Below are 16,678 nucleotides of genomic sequence, written 5' to 3'. Positions count from 1 at the left end.
TGAGTAAGTCAAAGATGACTCCAAGATTTAACCCTTAAGTGACTGAGACTTAATAGAAATAAAATATCTGATGAGAAACACTAATTTAGGATGTGAAGCGAATGTTTGATATCTGTTTATTGTGGTGGAATCCATTCAAGGAGATATGTTCATCGGGCAACTGGTGAAGGAGCTGAAACTTGGGTAAATGGACTTGAATTATGCTTTTAGGTGTAAAATATATGACAATTGATGATGAGCTGCTATAAATTATTCATAGCCATTTAATCATTTTATATATTTCAAACATTTCAAAAATAGTATCAGGTATGTATTAAAATATTCTAGGGAATGTTTTCATCTCTTTATGTGTCTTTAATCCTTACCACAAGCCCTCAATCCAGGTACTATTGCTATTAACCATATTGTAAACATGAAAACACGTGCGACACAGAGAGGTTAAGTGACTTGGCCAAGGTCACATAGCTACAGACAGAGTGGGATACCATGTAGGTACTCTGAATCCCGAGCCTGAACTGTAGCCACTGTGCAATACTTATTACAGGTGCTAAGGGTAAATAGGCTCCAAACGTTCATAGAATGAAAATTAGTTGATTCTGCTAAAATTGAAAGACTGAACTATTTCTTTAAAGGTTACTGAAAACATCATGAAATAAAATCTGTAACAGAATTGGCAAACAATGTAATCATAAAACTGCTTTTCTTGTTCCAGAAAGAAAAACACTTCAGTTACTCAAAGTGTATATTGCATAACAGAAAGCATACCTTAAGCAATGTGTGTAGATATTATCTATGTGTATGTAGATTTAATTTTTGTAAGTTTTTGTAACCTCCAAGGCTTCATATGTTTTAAAAGACTACAATAATGCTTTTAACTTTTGTACTGAACTGTATGCAAATTTTCCAGTTACTGCTTCAGAATTAGTTTTGAAGATTTTATAGATCACCTAGAAATTTTGAATATAATAATTTTCTCTTCATAAACAATGGCTATTATTATAAGACAACACAACTGAAGATAAGGCTGCATAGTAATGATACATATTTGAAACTAGAACAATGTGTTTTCTCAAGATGAACTTTTCAACGCACTCCTACAATTCTGAAAGTAACTATGGGGCATGTGCTATAATTATGTGTTATAGAAAATGATTAAAAGAAGATGTTCTTCAGAAACAAATATAAAGCAATAGTAGAACTCTCTTTGCTCTGATTTGCAACAATGCTACCACACATTTTATCCAAAATAAATTTCACTTTAAAACTTTCAGGGTCTGGGGCTTCCCTGGTGGCGCAGTGGTTGAGAATCCGCCTGCCAATGCAGGGGACACGGGTTCGAGCCCTGGTCTGGGAAGATCCCACATGCCGCGGAGCGACTGGGCCCGTGTGCCACAATTACTGAGCCTGCGCGTCTGGAGCCTGTGCTCGGCAGCAAGAGAGGCCGCGATAGTGAGAGGCCCGCGCACCGCGATGAAGAGTGGCCCCTGCTCGCCGCAACTGGAGAAAGCCCTCGCACAGAAACGAAGACACAACACAGCCATAAATAAATAAATTAATTAATTTAAAAAAAAAAAACTTTCAGGGTCACATATACACTAATATTAATACACAAATATATTACACACACACACACACACACAATAAAATATGGCATCTATTTTTCTTGTTTTCTTTTACAAGTAAAGTTAAACCATCAACATTTTCTTTATTTTTTCTACTATGGAAACTCAAGTCTCATTTTAAATATTTATATCCCATAAGCTACATATTAGGAAATTCTAAAAAATGCAAGACAAATTGTGCCTAGTAGTGAATTCCAACTAGGCAAATCATATATTTCTTAAGATAGCTCCAATAAACTACAATTGGATACATAGTAAACATGCTTTAAAAATAAGTATCTTTATTTCCTAGATTAGCATTAATCTGTCCATGGGATTTAGCAAAAACTATAGATCAAAGATAAGGTTCAGTTAGAAAATTAAAATGAGTTTCTGAGCATTGATAAATTTAATACTTTAGGGTATTTGGTAGAAGTGTACACGTTGCCTACTGAAATCACTTTATTACTGCCTAGTATAACTGTGTCCTGCTTATTCTTAAGTAATCAAAATAGAGACTCTAAGAGGTTAAGCACATACCTATATGAGACAGTAGGCATCTTTACTGGATATGATATTGACTAAATACTGTTGGTCCTACCCCAAGAACTTCTGACTATAATCCTGGAATGTAGGGCAGGTTAAAAAAAGAAAGAAAAAAAAATCCACTGTTAGGCAATCGGAAATTCTTTTTACCCTAGCATTCCAGTGGAACTTCTAGATTAAAAATAACAGACTCACAAAAATTATTTCTGAAATAATTTGAGCTAATGCCAGTTTCTCTTGTCAAAGAAAAGAAGTGTTCACCTTTAGGCCACTGTACATTTTCTTGGATTAAACAAGAGGGCGTTACATAGTGTTCAATTATTAATTTTTACCCAAAGCCTGCTTGTTCAAGGTGAAAGATACTCTCTGACCAGGAAACTGAGTTATGTCATGAACTACAAATCTTCTTTACCCATCTCGTCAATATTGTCACTTCACCCTACCAAGTCCACTTCCTAAATATTAAAATCAACAAAATTTGTTTCTTCCTCTCACCAATCTATATAAAACACTACTCTAATTTAGACCCTTATAAGTTTTTTACTTATAACAACTTGATTTTAAAAGTTATTTTTACTATTACATTTCTTTAGACTTATGTTTACTATGCCTATTATTAAATATAAGGTGTAAAGGAAAAAGGAAAACACCTCTTCCTCTTATTCTCCAGAAGATGTAAGCAAATACTTTATAGTTTTACAGACATTCAATATAAGCAAAAATATATATGTATGTGTATTCAATTTTTACAGAAATGAATTCATTCTTCACTCACTGTTTTCTGATGTGCTCAACTATTATATACATGCATGCATGGCCATGTGTGTGTACATGTGTGTGTTGTTAATATTGGGCTGTAATTTTATTAAGGACTTTGGATAAATCCTTGTATTCAGTACCTCAGTGTTATATAGGATATTTGTTTAACTTTTCAAAAATTAATTTTAAATGTTAGAAGATAAAAACAAAGTAATATCGATAACACATAATCAAAAATATTTTAATTTTATACAAAATTTTTGAGTGAACAATTTCTGCAGGTCCATTTTTTCTCTATACTATATGGGTTTCTAAGAATCAGCTGATAAAGGACACCATTTTATTTGGCATTAAATAAGTGTCCCTACAAAGCACTTTCAAATATGTGTATTTTCACCCTTTCACAATCACAGTGATCTCAGCAGTCCTATCTATTTGCCAAACAATTTCTTTATTCCCTGATAAATTTCTAGAAAAAGTGGTCCATTCCTACTGTTTCTACTTCCTTTGCCAACCCTTTTTTAGAATTGTCTCTAGTGAAAATCTACCCTACTCAACTCACATAATACTTTGAAATATAATCAGAGATTCTCTAAATTCTCCAAATGATTGTCCACATCATTTCTTTCATTTGTTTCCTTGTTTTTTACAGCACTGCATTAGCCTGGTCCTCCGAGTACCTTCACCATCAGTTTTGCTTACTCAGCTTCCTCCTGTGCTGAACAATTTAACCTTTATCCTTCTATTTTCTATACACTTCTTTTTGTAGGTTCCTTAATCCCATGGAAATCCACATTCTACACCTAGTGTTCAGAGCTACATTTTACTTTCTTCCAGAGTTCCCATCACCATTTCTAATTACTTACTTACTGAATATTTCTGCTTGGGTATCTTACTATCCAAGAAAACCAAGCTTATGTTTAAATAGTTAAATAACATTCCCTTCATCAACTATTCTCCAATAAAAAAATTTTTTAAATAAAACAGAAAAATATGTTATTCCCTTAATCATACTTTCTTCCTCCATTCCAACTTCCTTAGCCTTCTTACTGCTTATACCATAAAGTCAAAACTCTACAGCCTGTCAAGTACCCACCAATCCTTATTGCAACTACTCATCTTTTCAATAGTTATGCTTCAATATAACTTCGGCACTCACTGAGTGCCCCCAAGAAACCTTGCAATTTTGTTTCTCTTTTCTGTCTATCATTCCAATTACTCATAATCTTCTCCCACTGTCTAAAGCCTATCCATTCTCAAAGAACATCTTAAATCTCCAAAATCGTTTCTCTATTTTTTTATCAAACTCTTAGTTTATTTCTTTAGTATCATTTATCACCATTCTTAATTACCAAATTTATATATGTGTTTATTAATGATTATATATAATCTGTCTATAGGAAGATCAGAAAGACCAGTAGATTGTAAGCTTCCCTTTATCAAGGTATATGTCTGTTGGAAGGTAATTCCATATTAGCCTCTCATTTTTATGAATTTCTTATGATCTTCTGATCACCCTTAAGTGATCCCCCAATGAGTCACACTCCTATATAATCCCCTCCCCTTGAGGACAAGAAAAAACTATGACTTGCTTCTAAGCAATAGAATATGGCAAAAGTAATGGAATAATCACCCGTTAGTTAGGTTATGCTATATAGCAAAGATGATGGAATAGTCACTCCCATGATTATGTATAAAACTCCAATTTAGCAGACTGGAAAGACAGAGTCTCCTGCTGGCCTTAAAAAAGTAAGCCACCATGATATATATCCATATATATATATATATATATATATATATATATATATATATATATATATATATATATATATATATATATATATATACATACATACATACATACATACATACATACATATATATATATATATATATATATATATATATATATATATATATATATATATAAACTGTAATAGGGCAATATGCCAAGCAACTGTGGGTGACCTCTAGAATTTGACCTCAAGAAGCTAGATGCCGGACAGTAAGAAGATGGAGACCTCAGTCCTACAACTGTAAGTACCTGAATTCTGACAACAACCAAGTGATCCTGGAAGAAGAAGACCCTGAGCTCCAGAAAAGAACTCAATCTGGCTGACACCTTGAATTCAGCCAATGAGATGTAGAGCAAAGGACCTTGTTACCATGCCCAGACTTCTGACCCATGGGAACAAGATTATAAGTAAGTTCTGACCCACTAAATGTGTGGTAATTTGTTGTATAGCAATAGAAAACTAATACAGGCCCTGATGGCTGTATTTTGTTCTGGACTGTCTTTTTCAGAATGTTTGTTTGGTAAACAGCCTTGGAATATTAGTATCTCCTCATAAACTTGAGGGAAGGGTTGCTTACTGACCAGTATAATGAATGTCTCCTTCCAGAGCAGAGGGCAGATGGATTTGCTCACTGCCCATAGCAAATGATTCGGGGTGCGCCCAAGCCCAGGGTTCCTCAGCTATGATATAAACTCATTACCTGTGCAGCATCTATTTGGGCCCCTTCATGTCACCCCAGTGGGACTTGGAGTACAAGGGAAACTCACCCAAAAGTGAAGCTCCTTCTTCTTGGTGTGCCATAAGTATAAAGACTTTCACCCAGACCAGGAGTCTCATACCCATTGTCCATGAAACTGTGGCAGGATGACTCACTAGTTCCCAAATAAGGTAAAATCTCAGAAAATTCTCAGTTCTTGACAATCTCTGTCTTATTTACCTTTTTATTCCCAACATCTAACATAAGACCTAGCATAATGCTTAACATTATAGCAGGCACTTAACTAAAAAATTTTAAAGAAATGAATTTACTAATGAATCCAGTATAACTACTATAACCCAGAGGAAATTCTCCTCATGAAATATTATGTCTTGTACAATCTGTGTAATTAAGGTAAAGTACGATTTCCTATAATGTCTTTATTAATAAATTTTAAACAAGTAAGCTTTATATTTGACTTTTTATACCCAAATAAATCACATGCTTGTTGAGAACATGGATTTTTTTTTCAGTCTATATCTCCGATAGTGTTTACAGAGGATAGCAGTTAATAAATTAAGTATCTAATAGACGTATCCATTGACTTATTAAATTTGATTTTTAATGCAGTCTCACACAATTTCAGAAGCAGTAGATTTTCCACATCATTTGCAACTGATTTGCTAACTAATCTGCCAACTTTAAAATAATGAATAATGAATAAAACAAAATCACTAGCTATTTGACCAATGTTCAACCTTTTTAACATAAAGGCTTCTAGTGGTAAATAAGGTGATTTCTTTAGAAATATTTGGATTTTCAATATGAGTGTCATTTACAATATTTTCATACTTTGGCATACAGGTCCAAGATGGCATACAGGCCCAAGATGCTATGGCATACAGGCCCAAGATGACATACAGGCATACAGGCCTATGGCATATGGCATACATGCCCTATGGCATACAGGCTCAAGATGCTATGTTTACCTATGGCATACAGGCCCAAGATGCTATGTTCTCAAGAAGGCCAATTTGACAATGTGATTATGTTAGAATAAATTATATAACATTATTTTTCTGCTTTTGATAGTATTCTATATGTGCTGAATGAACATTCACATTATCTCTTTCACACTCACTAGGTAGGATAGGTAATCTGTTATGAATGAGGAAACTGAAACATATGAGTTGCCTACATCACACACATATGCATACACACACACACACACACACACACACACACACACACCAATAAAAGACACAGTATTAAAAAGTAGGTGATAGCCCAGAACATCTTTAGGTAAGTTGCCTCCTTTACAAGCCACAAGAGGTAGAGGAGGACTCATGGAAATCTTAACTAGGAAGTAAGATAAATATATACCTTGGGCTTGACATATAAAGCTGCCAAGTCTCTTTAGTTGGGCAAAATAAACCTTCTTGGATTTGTTAGTGGCCTTAGTATTTTCTAGCTTCATTTTAAGAGTTCAGTTTAATTTGGAATCCTCTGAGAGGGAACTGAGAAGGAAAATCTATTTCAGTATGCCCTTGTCTCTAAGGAGAATTCTCATCAGGTAAAAGATGGCTTAAATACAGCAATTTAACTATTTTGAAGGTTTCTACCACTAAAGTGCCTTTGCCATCTTACATCTAATGCTTAAAATTCAAAATGGCAGGTTCAGATGCAGTTAGAAGCTACTAGAAAAGTGTGATTCTGAAAATCTGTACCCTAACATCCTAATACTTTCACCCTAAGGGGTCCAATGATAAATTTCAGAAGGCATTTGAATCTCCTGAAATTTTGTGTATGTGCTTATTTTGTATATAAGCATTTTTTAGGGAAAGTTTATATGGGTTTGATGAGATTCTCATGGCCTAAGGGAAGGAATTGAAGAGATTACAAGCACAGACTGGATATTCTAAAATCTAGATTAGTAAATAACTAAATTTAAGGGCATTTAAAAATTTTAAGGAATAATTTTCATTCTTGTTATAAAATAGCACATAATTTATTATATCATTTCTTATAGAAGAAAAATTTTTTATAAATTGTTATTTAACCAATGTGTTCATTCATCAATCCTGTCCTATGATTATACAGTAGACCTCACTAATAATAACTGCACTATCTCCAAAATCTCGATTTCAAGCATCCAATTCTTTGATTTCATCATCTAATTCTTTGACTCTTATCCTCTGAGTACACCAACTGTACTGCTCATACTCTTAAAATTCTTCAATTCTTCTGGATCTCCAATCCAATTCACTCTCTATCTCTCACCTGGTGTTCTCATTTACCTCCTTAATCACTTTAAATTTCACGGCCCATTATTATAACCATTTCTGCATATACCCACAACTCCTCTGCTCATTTTCCTCAAGTTATACTTGCTCGACCAAAGCCCCATCCTTAGCTAAAGATGCCTGTTTTGATGGATGGACGGTTTATAAACTAGTCCAGGCCAACTGTTCCATTTGTGCACTTGGTCCTACTATCCATTACCTCTCACCTAAGAATTTGTTCACTCTAAGAATTTGTTCTTGAAAATTTCACTTTCTCTCCTGGATCACGATTTTCCATAGTTACTAGACAATGCCTGTAACTATAGAGACATGCTGTAATGTAAGACTGGGAGTTTTTCAGTAGAAAGATACAGAGGATGGGGTGAAAGAAGGGAAGAGCACAGCCTTAAGGGATGTTTTCAACAGAGATGTTTTAATAGCATATCACAGACTACAGCTGGATAAGAAGAGGAACACAAAGGAGGTGGCTGCACAGTGAAAAAGTGACAAAATCAATGGATCTGCACTAGTGATGTTGGTCAAGGAACAGCTTGATGCTGTAAAAATGTGGATGGACTGGAAGTTGGTGGCCAGAGAGCAGAATGTCTAAAATTGAGATACAAGCTGTGATATAATTATTATTAATGGAAGTATCTCGAGTTTGTCCATGGGAGTGGTAAGAAAGTAGAGTGGAAGAAAAGCAACTGAGGGGTCAGGGTCTTGGTGGATAATTAACATAATTATAAAAAAGACACTAAAAATCAAGGCAAGAGTAGTGATGGAAAGGAAGGCAGAGATCTAGATGTTAAAGCCATGTATAAATGTGCTGTGAAGGTGAGAATCAACATAGAAATAAGTAGATGACATCAATAAGAAGAGTGCAGTCTGATAGCATACACTTTAGAGAAATTGAGGCTATGTGGGACAGAGAGAATTAGTTTGATAAACAGCAAATGGAAGCACACATGGTACCACTCACCCCCGCACCTGAGGTCACATGTGAAAAAGAGAAGAAAAAAATCTCCAGAGAGCCATAGGGAAGTGTACTCAGTGAACAGTTAAATTTCCAGAAGAACAAGAAATGGAGGGGACATTCAAAAGTAGGTTGATGAAGACAAGGTTACTAGTCCTTCACAGATCTCAAGGTGCTGTGGGGTATAAAGCCATGAAATCCTTGGGGCATCTGTTCAACTGGCTACTCTAAGTGGATATTAAAATTATCCCTGACATATATTCACTATGCTTAGGAATACACTCTAGTCTATTTAGTGCATTTATAAACCATTTAATAAGTTACCTGATTAAATATAGTTATGCTTGAGTCCCAGCCAAGAGAGTGACTCAGAACTTACTCATTTGTGTGATAACACACTATAGAAAATAGAGCTGGACCTTATGTTCAAATGAATTTATCCTTTATAGATTCAACAGGAGGTAATCAATTTTTTAGCCAGATCTTAATAGCAAATCCAAAATAAAATGATCAAAAATAAAGTTTTTGAAAGGTGGCTCTTGTCCTAAATTATTTATTACTAGTTGCTTAATGATAAAATTGAATCAAAAACAAATTTTTCATTGTTGTATTCAGAAAAGAAATTACTTAGTGTTTTATCTACCAAAAAACTATTTTATAAAATACTATTATTGAGCAAGGGTAACCAAGAGTATATAAGGAAATGCATGATCGCCAGTTAACATTCTTCTTACAGCTGAAAAGTCAGTTGTGAAATTGATTAATGTCAGAAAGTGCAGGATGAATACAGAACTGGAATAAAGGGAACTGTATTTTCTTATAAAGTTGTGTCACTGTACTCTGGTAAGTAACCTTATATCCATTTTCCCACAATAGTGTGCATCCGTCAAGCAACTGTAAGTATAAAAGCATCAGCTGGTCAAGCTGCCTTCTAATAATTTTATAGTTGAAGAAAAATAGCAAAACAATGTCACCATACAAAAAGTTATCCTTAATTTAGTTTTGGTGGGGAAAAAAAAGAACAAAACCTATTAATTTTATGTTTATTTTCAGTTAGAACATTTCCTGTAGCCTATGCCAATTTTTTAGTTGGTCTAGAGAATGAGCATATTAAAAACATAAGAATAATTAGTAATATTCTTGATAATAAATTACTATTGATAGTAATCATAGTTGGAAAAATGTACTTATATATCTCTAAGGGAGGCATTATTATCATCTCTACACATGAGGATAAGGAAGGTTGAAGAAGTTAAATTATTTGTTCAAAACTTTAGTAACCATTAAAAAGCCTTTCTGATGCTATGCCTTTTCATATCACAAAAAAGAATTTTTGTACTTCTCACCCTGGGGTGTACAAACACCCTGGGTGTTTCAAAAGCGACTTATTTAAAATATTAATATGGTACTTGAAAATAGGAGGTTAAATTTTATAGATAAACCAAGAAATTAATTACCAAAAAAAAAAAAAAGAAAACATTACGCAAAATGTTTGTCAACAAGAGAGAAGCTTGAAGAAATGTATGCCTGAGAAAACAGATTGGTTCAGTTTGAAAGATATGCAAAGAGAAGGGGCGTTTCAAAGGATTTAGTGGCATAAAGAAATTGTTTAGTGGAATGATCTGGAAAGGAAACTTGAGAAATGGCCCTAGGAAGCCAAAAACTAGCTGTATTTTGTCAGCTCTTATTTTTGATTGTGTAAAATTAAGGATACATGTATGTTGACTCATCTTGCATGTGGGCTGACTTTTGTTTGGTATGTCCAGAAGCGACCTTCTGACTTCAGGCATTTAGTCCTGGAAGAGCAATTTAAAACCTAGTAACTGGAGTTTCCATTTTTGACTGGTCATTTCATGTCTTTAATGGATTGAGCTGGAACAAAGCTAAATAATTTCCAAGTGACAAGTTATTTCCCAAGAAAACAAAAAGTTTACTCTGAGGATAGGGCATGGCAGATATGAATCAACAATAAAACCAGTCTGTTTTTTTAAAATTGTTTATCAAAACAAGTTTTAGGGCGAAGAAGTAACCTTTCAGATTTTTTAAAAGTAACTCAAGTAGAAAAAAATAATTTATATTGCTGATTAGAAAAAAAATAACAAATATATAGCTATCTGCCCTACTTTAGCTCAATTTAAATTAAAAATAATTAAAGCACAAATAGAAAGCTTTTTAGAAACAATATTTTGTGTCTATCTTGATATTAAGGGAAATTTGTATTTTAAAAGACTTATATTTATAATCTGAAAAGTATCTGATTTGGGGTTAAATTATGAACAATAAATTTTTTAGCTGTCTTGGACTATGGAAGAAGTAATATGCAAATTACTAACAAATAAAAATGTGGCAAAGGAGGAGAGGGTCCATGGTAAAGTATAAAGTATTATTCAGGTAAATGTTACTGAAATCAACTCCAAGAAAACAAAGACAGACCATGGTTCACTTATATTTATTTTTCATTCTTAATATTTGACAGCATGGTAATTTTTATGGTTTATTGTCTTGATGCAGCAAGGACACGTCTCAAAGGTCTATTTTGCATAACAATTTTTGTCTCGCCACTTTAGAGTTATAATAGAAAAAGAATAGTTTTACACCCCTTAATGCCTTGCCACCCAGGTAAACTCTTTAACAAAGGTCTATTGGAATGATTTGTATTTTTGTTACTGCAAACTTGTACATGAAAAATTAGTAGAGTATAATCTCCTGTACTGAAAAGATGCAAATAGCTCAAAATTATTAGTTTGTTTCACCTTCTACACAAATGACACATAATGAATTAACCAAATACGTTATTGAATGCAAACCAGTAGTTGATTAATATTCTTTTAAACAATTAAGCTACCATACATTCAAAATTGGAGTAGTGTTTTTCTTCTTTTATGACCTACCAAGGATCCACAACTTTACTTTGTATAGTACTCTCCACTCTAATTAGATTTTTTTGACCATTGTTTAGGAAACAGGCAGAAATCTGTTTAACATTATCTTCATGCCATAAAGCTTTTGTGTTTCATTTTGTTGCTACACAAGAGATAACAAGGAAGCTCATGTATGCATACGTTTTCAGAAACCATTTCAGAAATTCAGCACAATTGCTTTGCACAGAAAAGCATTTACTAAATGGTTTGTTTTCATTGTTGTCTGAAAACCAGTTTTATTTTTTTCCCTATACAACTTATAGATCCAAAATAACCACAGCAATCTCCTTTGAAGTTGGTCAGAGTTCTGAGCTGAAGTAAATTCTCCTGGGAAAAGAAATAAAAGCTCCAAGATTATTTTTAGAATTGCTTTACTCGACTATGTGTCCAGTACTCCAAATTTTATTAAATTTCTAATGATATTGTTGACACAGAGATAATTTTCAAAGTTTACCAATTTACATACCTATTATACTAGCTACTCAGACCAAGCATTCATTAAAATATCTAGGAGGCCCAAATTTTGAAGATTATTAATATTTTGAGTACACTTGTTCTGCCATTTACACAGTAAACCACAGTCTCTGATAATCTTTGATATATTGTCAACAATTTTGTACTCTGTAAATTACTTCAATATGTTCACTTAAAATATCTATTTAACTGGGAATGTCTTAATACAGACAATACTTGGTACTATGCAAAGTGAAAATGAGCTATTTTCTTTACTGTTTATTATGTAGAGCCATTCATTCACGTTATTGGATGTTAAGAGTCATATTGGTTGACAAAATGTATATTCTCTCTTGTATTTCCTTCCATTGTGAATCTTGAGCTATTATATTAAATGTGCATTTAAATGGAAGTAGTGATTGGTTTCCCATTTTATTGTGATGCCTCTTTTTTTCCACTTGGTCCTTTTATCATTCTGACCTTAGGTTAATAAATACAAGAAACAATCTAAATGTAAAGATTAATTTAATGTTAATGTTTTCTAGTTATTAGGTCTTTCTGCTCTACTTAGGAAGTAAACATTAAAGGAAAATGAACACTGAAAAATACTGCTTCATCACTCTGTTTGAACCCTTAAGGTACTAAAGGTAATTAACAAAAGGAAAAAGAGATGGAATCAAAATGTACAAGTAATTGTAGTATATTTTATGTCACTTTGTTCTTTGGAGGTTCTGCTTATTGTCAGATAAAACAAATTTTTCCAAAGCATGAAAACTGAGTTTTGCTATTTTGTGAATATTGTTTTAATGGGATTTTTTTAATAAAGTACCCAAGACTTTCATACTATCAAAGTTGCTTTAAAAAGCAATGGGGTTTATCCTATGGCCAACAGGTAAAAATCTATAAAGACAGGCTTAAAAAGATTAAGTGCTCTCTTGGGAAGAACATAATTAAGAAAGATTTTACTGAAATACACAGAACTGAACATGATAGAAATAATGTCAAGCAGACAATTTTCCACTTAAAGAAGATAGCAAGATGAGGGTTCAGGAATGGAACTGGGGGAAAAAGGAAATTCAAGGCAGATGTCAGGAAGTACTTTTTCATGAAATAGATCACAAATACTTGGGAAAGAATTCTGAACAGAAAAACTAAAGGTGAAGTGAGATCATTCGCTGTAGGGATTAAAGAAACTTTCATACACATTTTAAATATAGAATATAAAATCAGAGAATACATGATTTATTTTGTAGTTTAACATGCTTTTTTAAACTTTAATTAAACAAACCCAAAATAAACAATGTAATGCAAATCAAACTAATTTTAAATTATGAAAAAGCAAAGGAAAGGTAGTACTAGTTTTACTAAATAAACTCTTTGATCTACTACATGTAAATCACTTATTCAACCAAGTGACTGGAATCGTCAAGGTCCTTTTTATTCTGAGCGATTATGCCAGTGGCTCTAATCAGGCACCAGTGTTCTATCTCATAGTTTTCTTACATATAGTCACTTTACTTAAAGTCATAGAATCATACACTTTTGAGAACTGCCAGTATTCTAAAGATCATTAGACTTGATTCTTTAAATTTTACAGAAATTGAATAAATACATATTAAATTGCAGAGACAGAGCCCCAAGTCAGAACTTCTAATATCACCTTATATTTTCATGTCCTAGAAGAACTCAGAACCAACATGCCCAAGACTCTTTTCTTCCCTCCTCTCCCAAAGTCTTGGCCTCCTATTTTGCACATTTCTAGCCCTGGGTCTGAAATCAGTTATTCTTGGAAGCCCTTGTTCTCTGTAGTGGAGAATAGTTTTTACAGAAAATAATTTGAGCTTTTTCAGTAGACAGAATTATAAACTATTTAATTTTAAAAAATTATGAGATCATACTATTATTTCCACTTCACACTAAACACCATAGAGGCAATCATTCTTATTTTAAAATTATCTTTCTTCTTTTGTACACCAAAAATCTTGGTTTCTATCAATATTAGCATAATTATCTATTTGCTTTATTCTCAACACACACAACAATTGTCAAAATAAAAAATCAATATTACAACTAACAAGTCTTATGAATGCATTTGAAAGTTGGTTTTGTTCTTAGAATACACTCCATTAAGTATGCAACTCTAAATCTATGATCTGAAGTAGTTATTTTCTCCATACATTATGCCAGTAACTTGGAAAATAGACACATCTTTTTCAGCTGGCTTCCCACTTTTAGGAAATTTATTTTCATTGGATTTTCCTTTTCGATTCCATTTATTTTTGATTATCTAAAATATTTTATTATTTCAAAGTCAATATTGAATAGCAAGTAATATTCAAAGAAATATTATTCCCATCCTGTCCTCTCCCTCATCCACTCTCTCCAAAAAGATAACGATTTATTAATGCTTTTCCTTATACTTAAATGCTAGTATTTGCAAATCTGTAGAAATATATATACTATTGCAGTAACACTACCCAACCAGTTGTCAAAACCAGAAACCTGACAATCGTTTGTCTGCTGTTTGATTTCTTTTAGATTTCTTGAATCCTGTCTCTCCACAACTTACTTTTCCTGTTTACATCTAACAGCCATCAAACTATTCCCCTGCCAACAATCATTTCTCTTTCAAAAATATCATCCACAGAACCTAGAAAGTTATTTTTTATAAAAATTATTCACTACTATAACTTCTATTGATTCCACATTGCCTCCAGAGCCAAGACTCAAATTCAAGTCTTCAAACTAAAAATTAAATACTTTTTTTTATTACAAATATTTGCCTCCCTAAGTTTAAGATGTCTTCATGCCCAAAACATTTCTGAATCACCTTTCTTTGCTTTAATTTACCTATGTTCAAAGAAGGTAAAACATGTTAAATAAGATTTATATAACTATGTATTACATAGGAAGAAAATATTGATGCAAAACAACAAAAATAAGCTTTTATGAGCTTTAATAAACTGATATATTTTGATTTCAGCTGCATAATACATATTTGATGATAAAATTATCAAGCATAGCCCAAAAAGATCAAGCATCATTTTCCAGCTACTGGTCTACAGAGTTGTCTAAATCTATAATGTATCACATTTGGGATGGATACTTGAATTCAGATGCTTTGGGCCCTAGATCTAAAACCTTAAGTGAAAACTGAGGTCTCACATAGATGTGGAGAGTATAATAGGATGCATGAAACTCAGTAAGAAAATCTTTGATGTATTTCATACCTTGTCACTGAAGTCTTGAACAAGGGGTTCTTAGTTAGCAGAACTATCATTTATTTCACAAAATTCTTGTGACCCATGAAACACAAATATTTGTGGGTCTTTGATTTAAAGCCAAGGTGTAAAGCCATGTCTTTAACAGGGCATAATTTAGTTTGATTATTTGTGTGGTGTATTTATATTCTTCATACTTATTTTATTATTCATGGAACTTTTCAAATAAAGAAACTCAATATATATACTTAGCCTAATATTAAAGACCTAATGATATTTTAATATTTAACTGTTCTAATTAGGCAAATAAAACCCTTAGACAAAAAACTAATTAAGTACCAATTTTTCTCCAAGTACAAACCATGTTTACTAATGTGTTTTTGACTTATAAAAAGTAATAAAATTTGGTGTAGCCACTATGGAAAACAGCATGGAGTTTCCTCAAAAAATTAAAAATGTAACTACCACATGACCCAGCAATTCCACTTCTGGGTATTTATCTGAAGAAAATAAAAACACTAACTCAAAAAGATATATGAACCCCCATGTTCATTTCAGCATTACTTACAATAGCCAAGACATGGAAGCAACCTAAGGGTCCATCAGTGGATGAATGGATAAAGAAAATGTGGTATATATATACAATGGAATATTAGTCTTCCATAAAAAGGAAGAAAATCCTGCCGTTTGCCATGTCATGGATGAACCTTGAGGTCATTACGCTAAGTGAAATAAGTCAGACAGAGAAAGACAAATACCATGTGGTCTCATAATCTCACATGTATGTGGAATGTAAACAAACAAAACAGAAGAACAAAAACAGAAACAAACTCTTAGAACAAACAATGGATTGGTGTTTGCCAGAGGAGGGGCAGGGAGGCAAGGGTGAAATGGGTGAAAGGGATCAAAAAGTACTAACTTCCAGTTATGAAATAAGTCATGGTGATGTAGTATACAGCATGGTGACTGTAGTTAATAATACTGCATTGGGGCTTCCCTGGTGGCGCAGTGGTTGAGAATCTGCCTGCCGATGCAGGGGACACGGGTTCGAGCCCTGGTCTGGGAAGATCCCACATGCCGCGGAGCAACTGGGCCCGTGAGCCACAACTACTGAGCCTGCGCGTCTGGAGCCTGTGCTCCGCAACAAGAGAGGCCGCGATAGTGAGAGGCCCGCACACCGCGATGAAGAGTGGCCCCCGCTTGCCACAACTAGAGAAAGCCCTCGCACAGAAACGAAGACCCAACACAGCCAAAAATAAATAAATAAATAAATAAAATTTAAAAAAAAAAAATAATAATAATACTGCATTGTATACTCGAAAGTTGCTGAGAGTAGATCTTGAAAGTTCTTATCACAAGAAAAAAAAATTTGTAACTATGTATAGTAATGGATGTTAATTAGACTTATGGTGGTGATCATTTTGCAATA

The sequence above is a fragment of the Eschrichtius robustus genome, chromosome 6 (genome assembly GCF_028021215.1).
Source record: "Eschrichtius robustus isolate mEscRob2 chromosome 6, mEscRob2.pri, whole genome shotgun sequence".
NCBI lineage: Eukaryota > Metazoa > Chordata > Mammalia > Artiodactyla > Eschrichtiidae > Eschrichtius > Eschrichtius robustus.
This window is presented reverse-complemented; position numbering follows the sequence as displayed.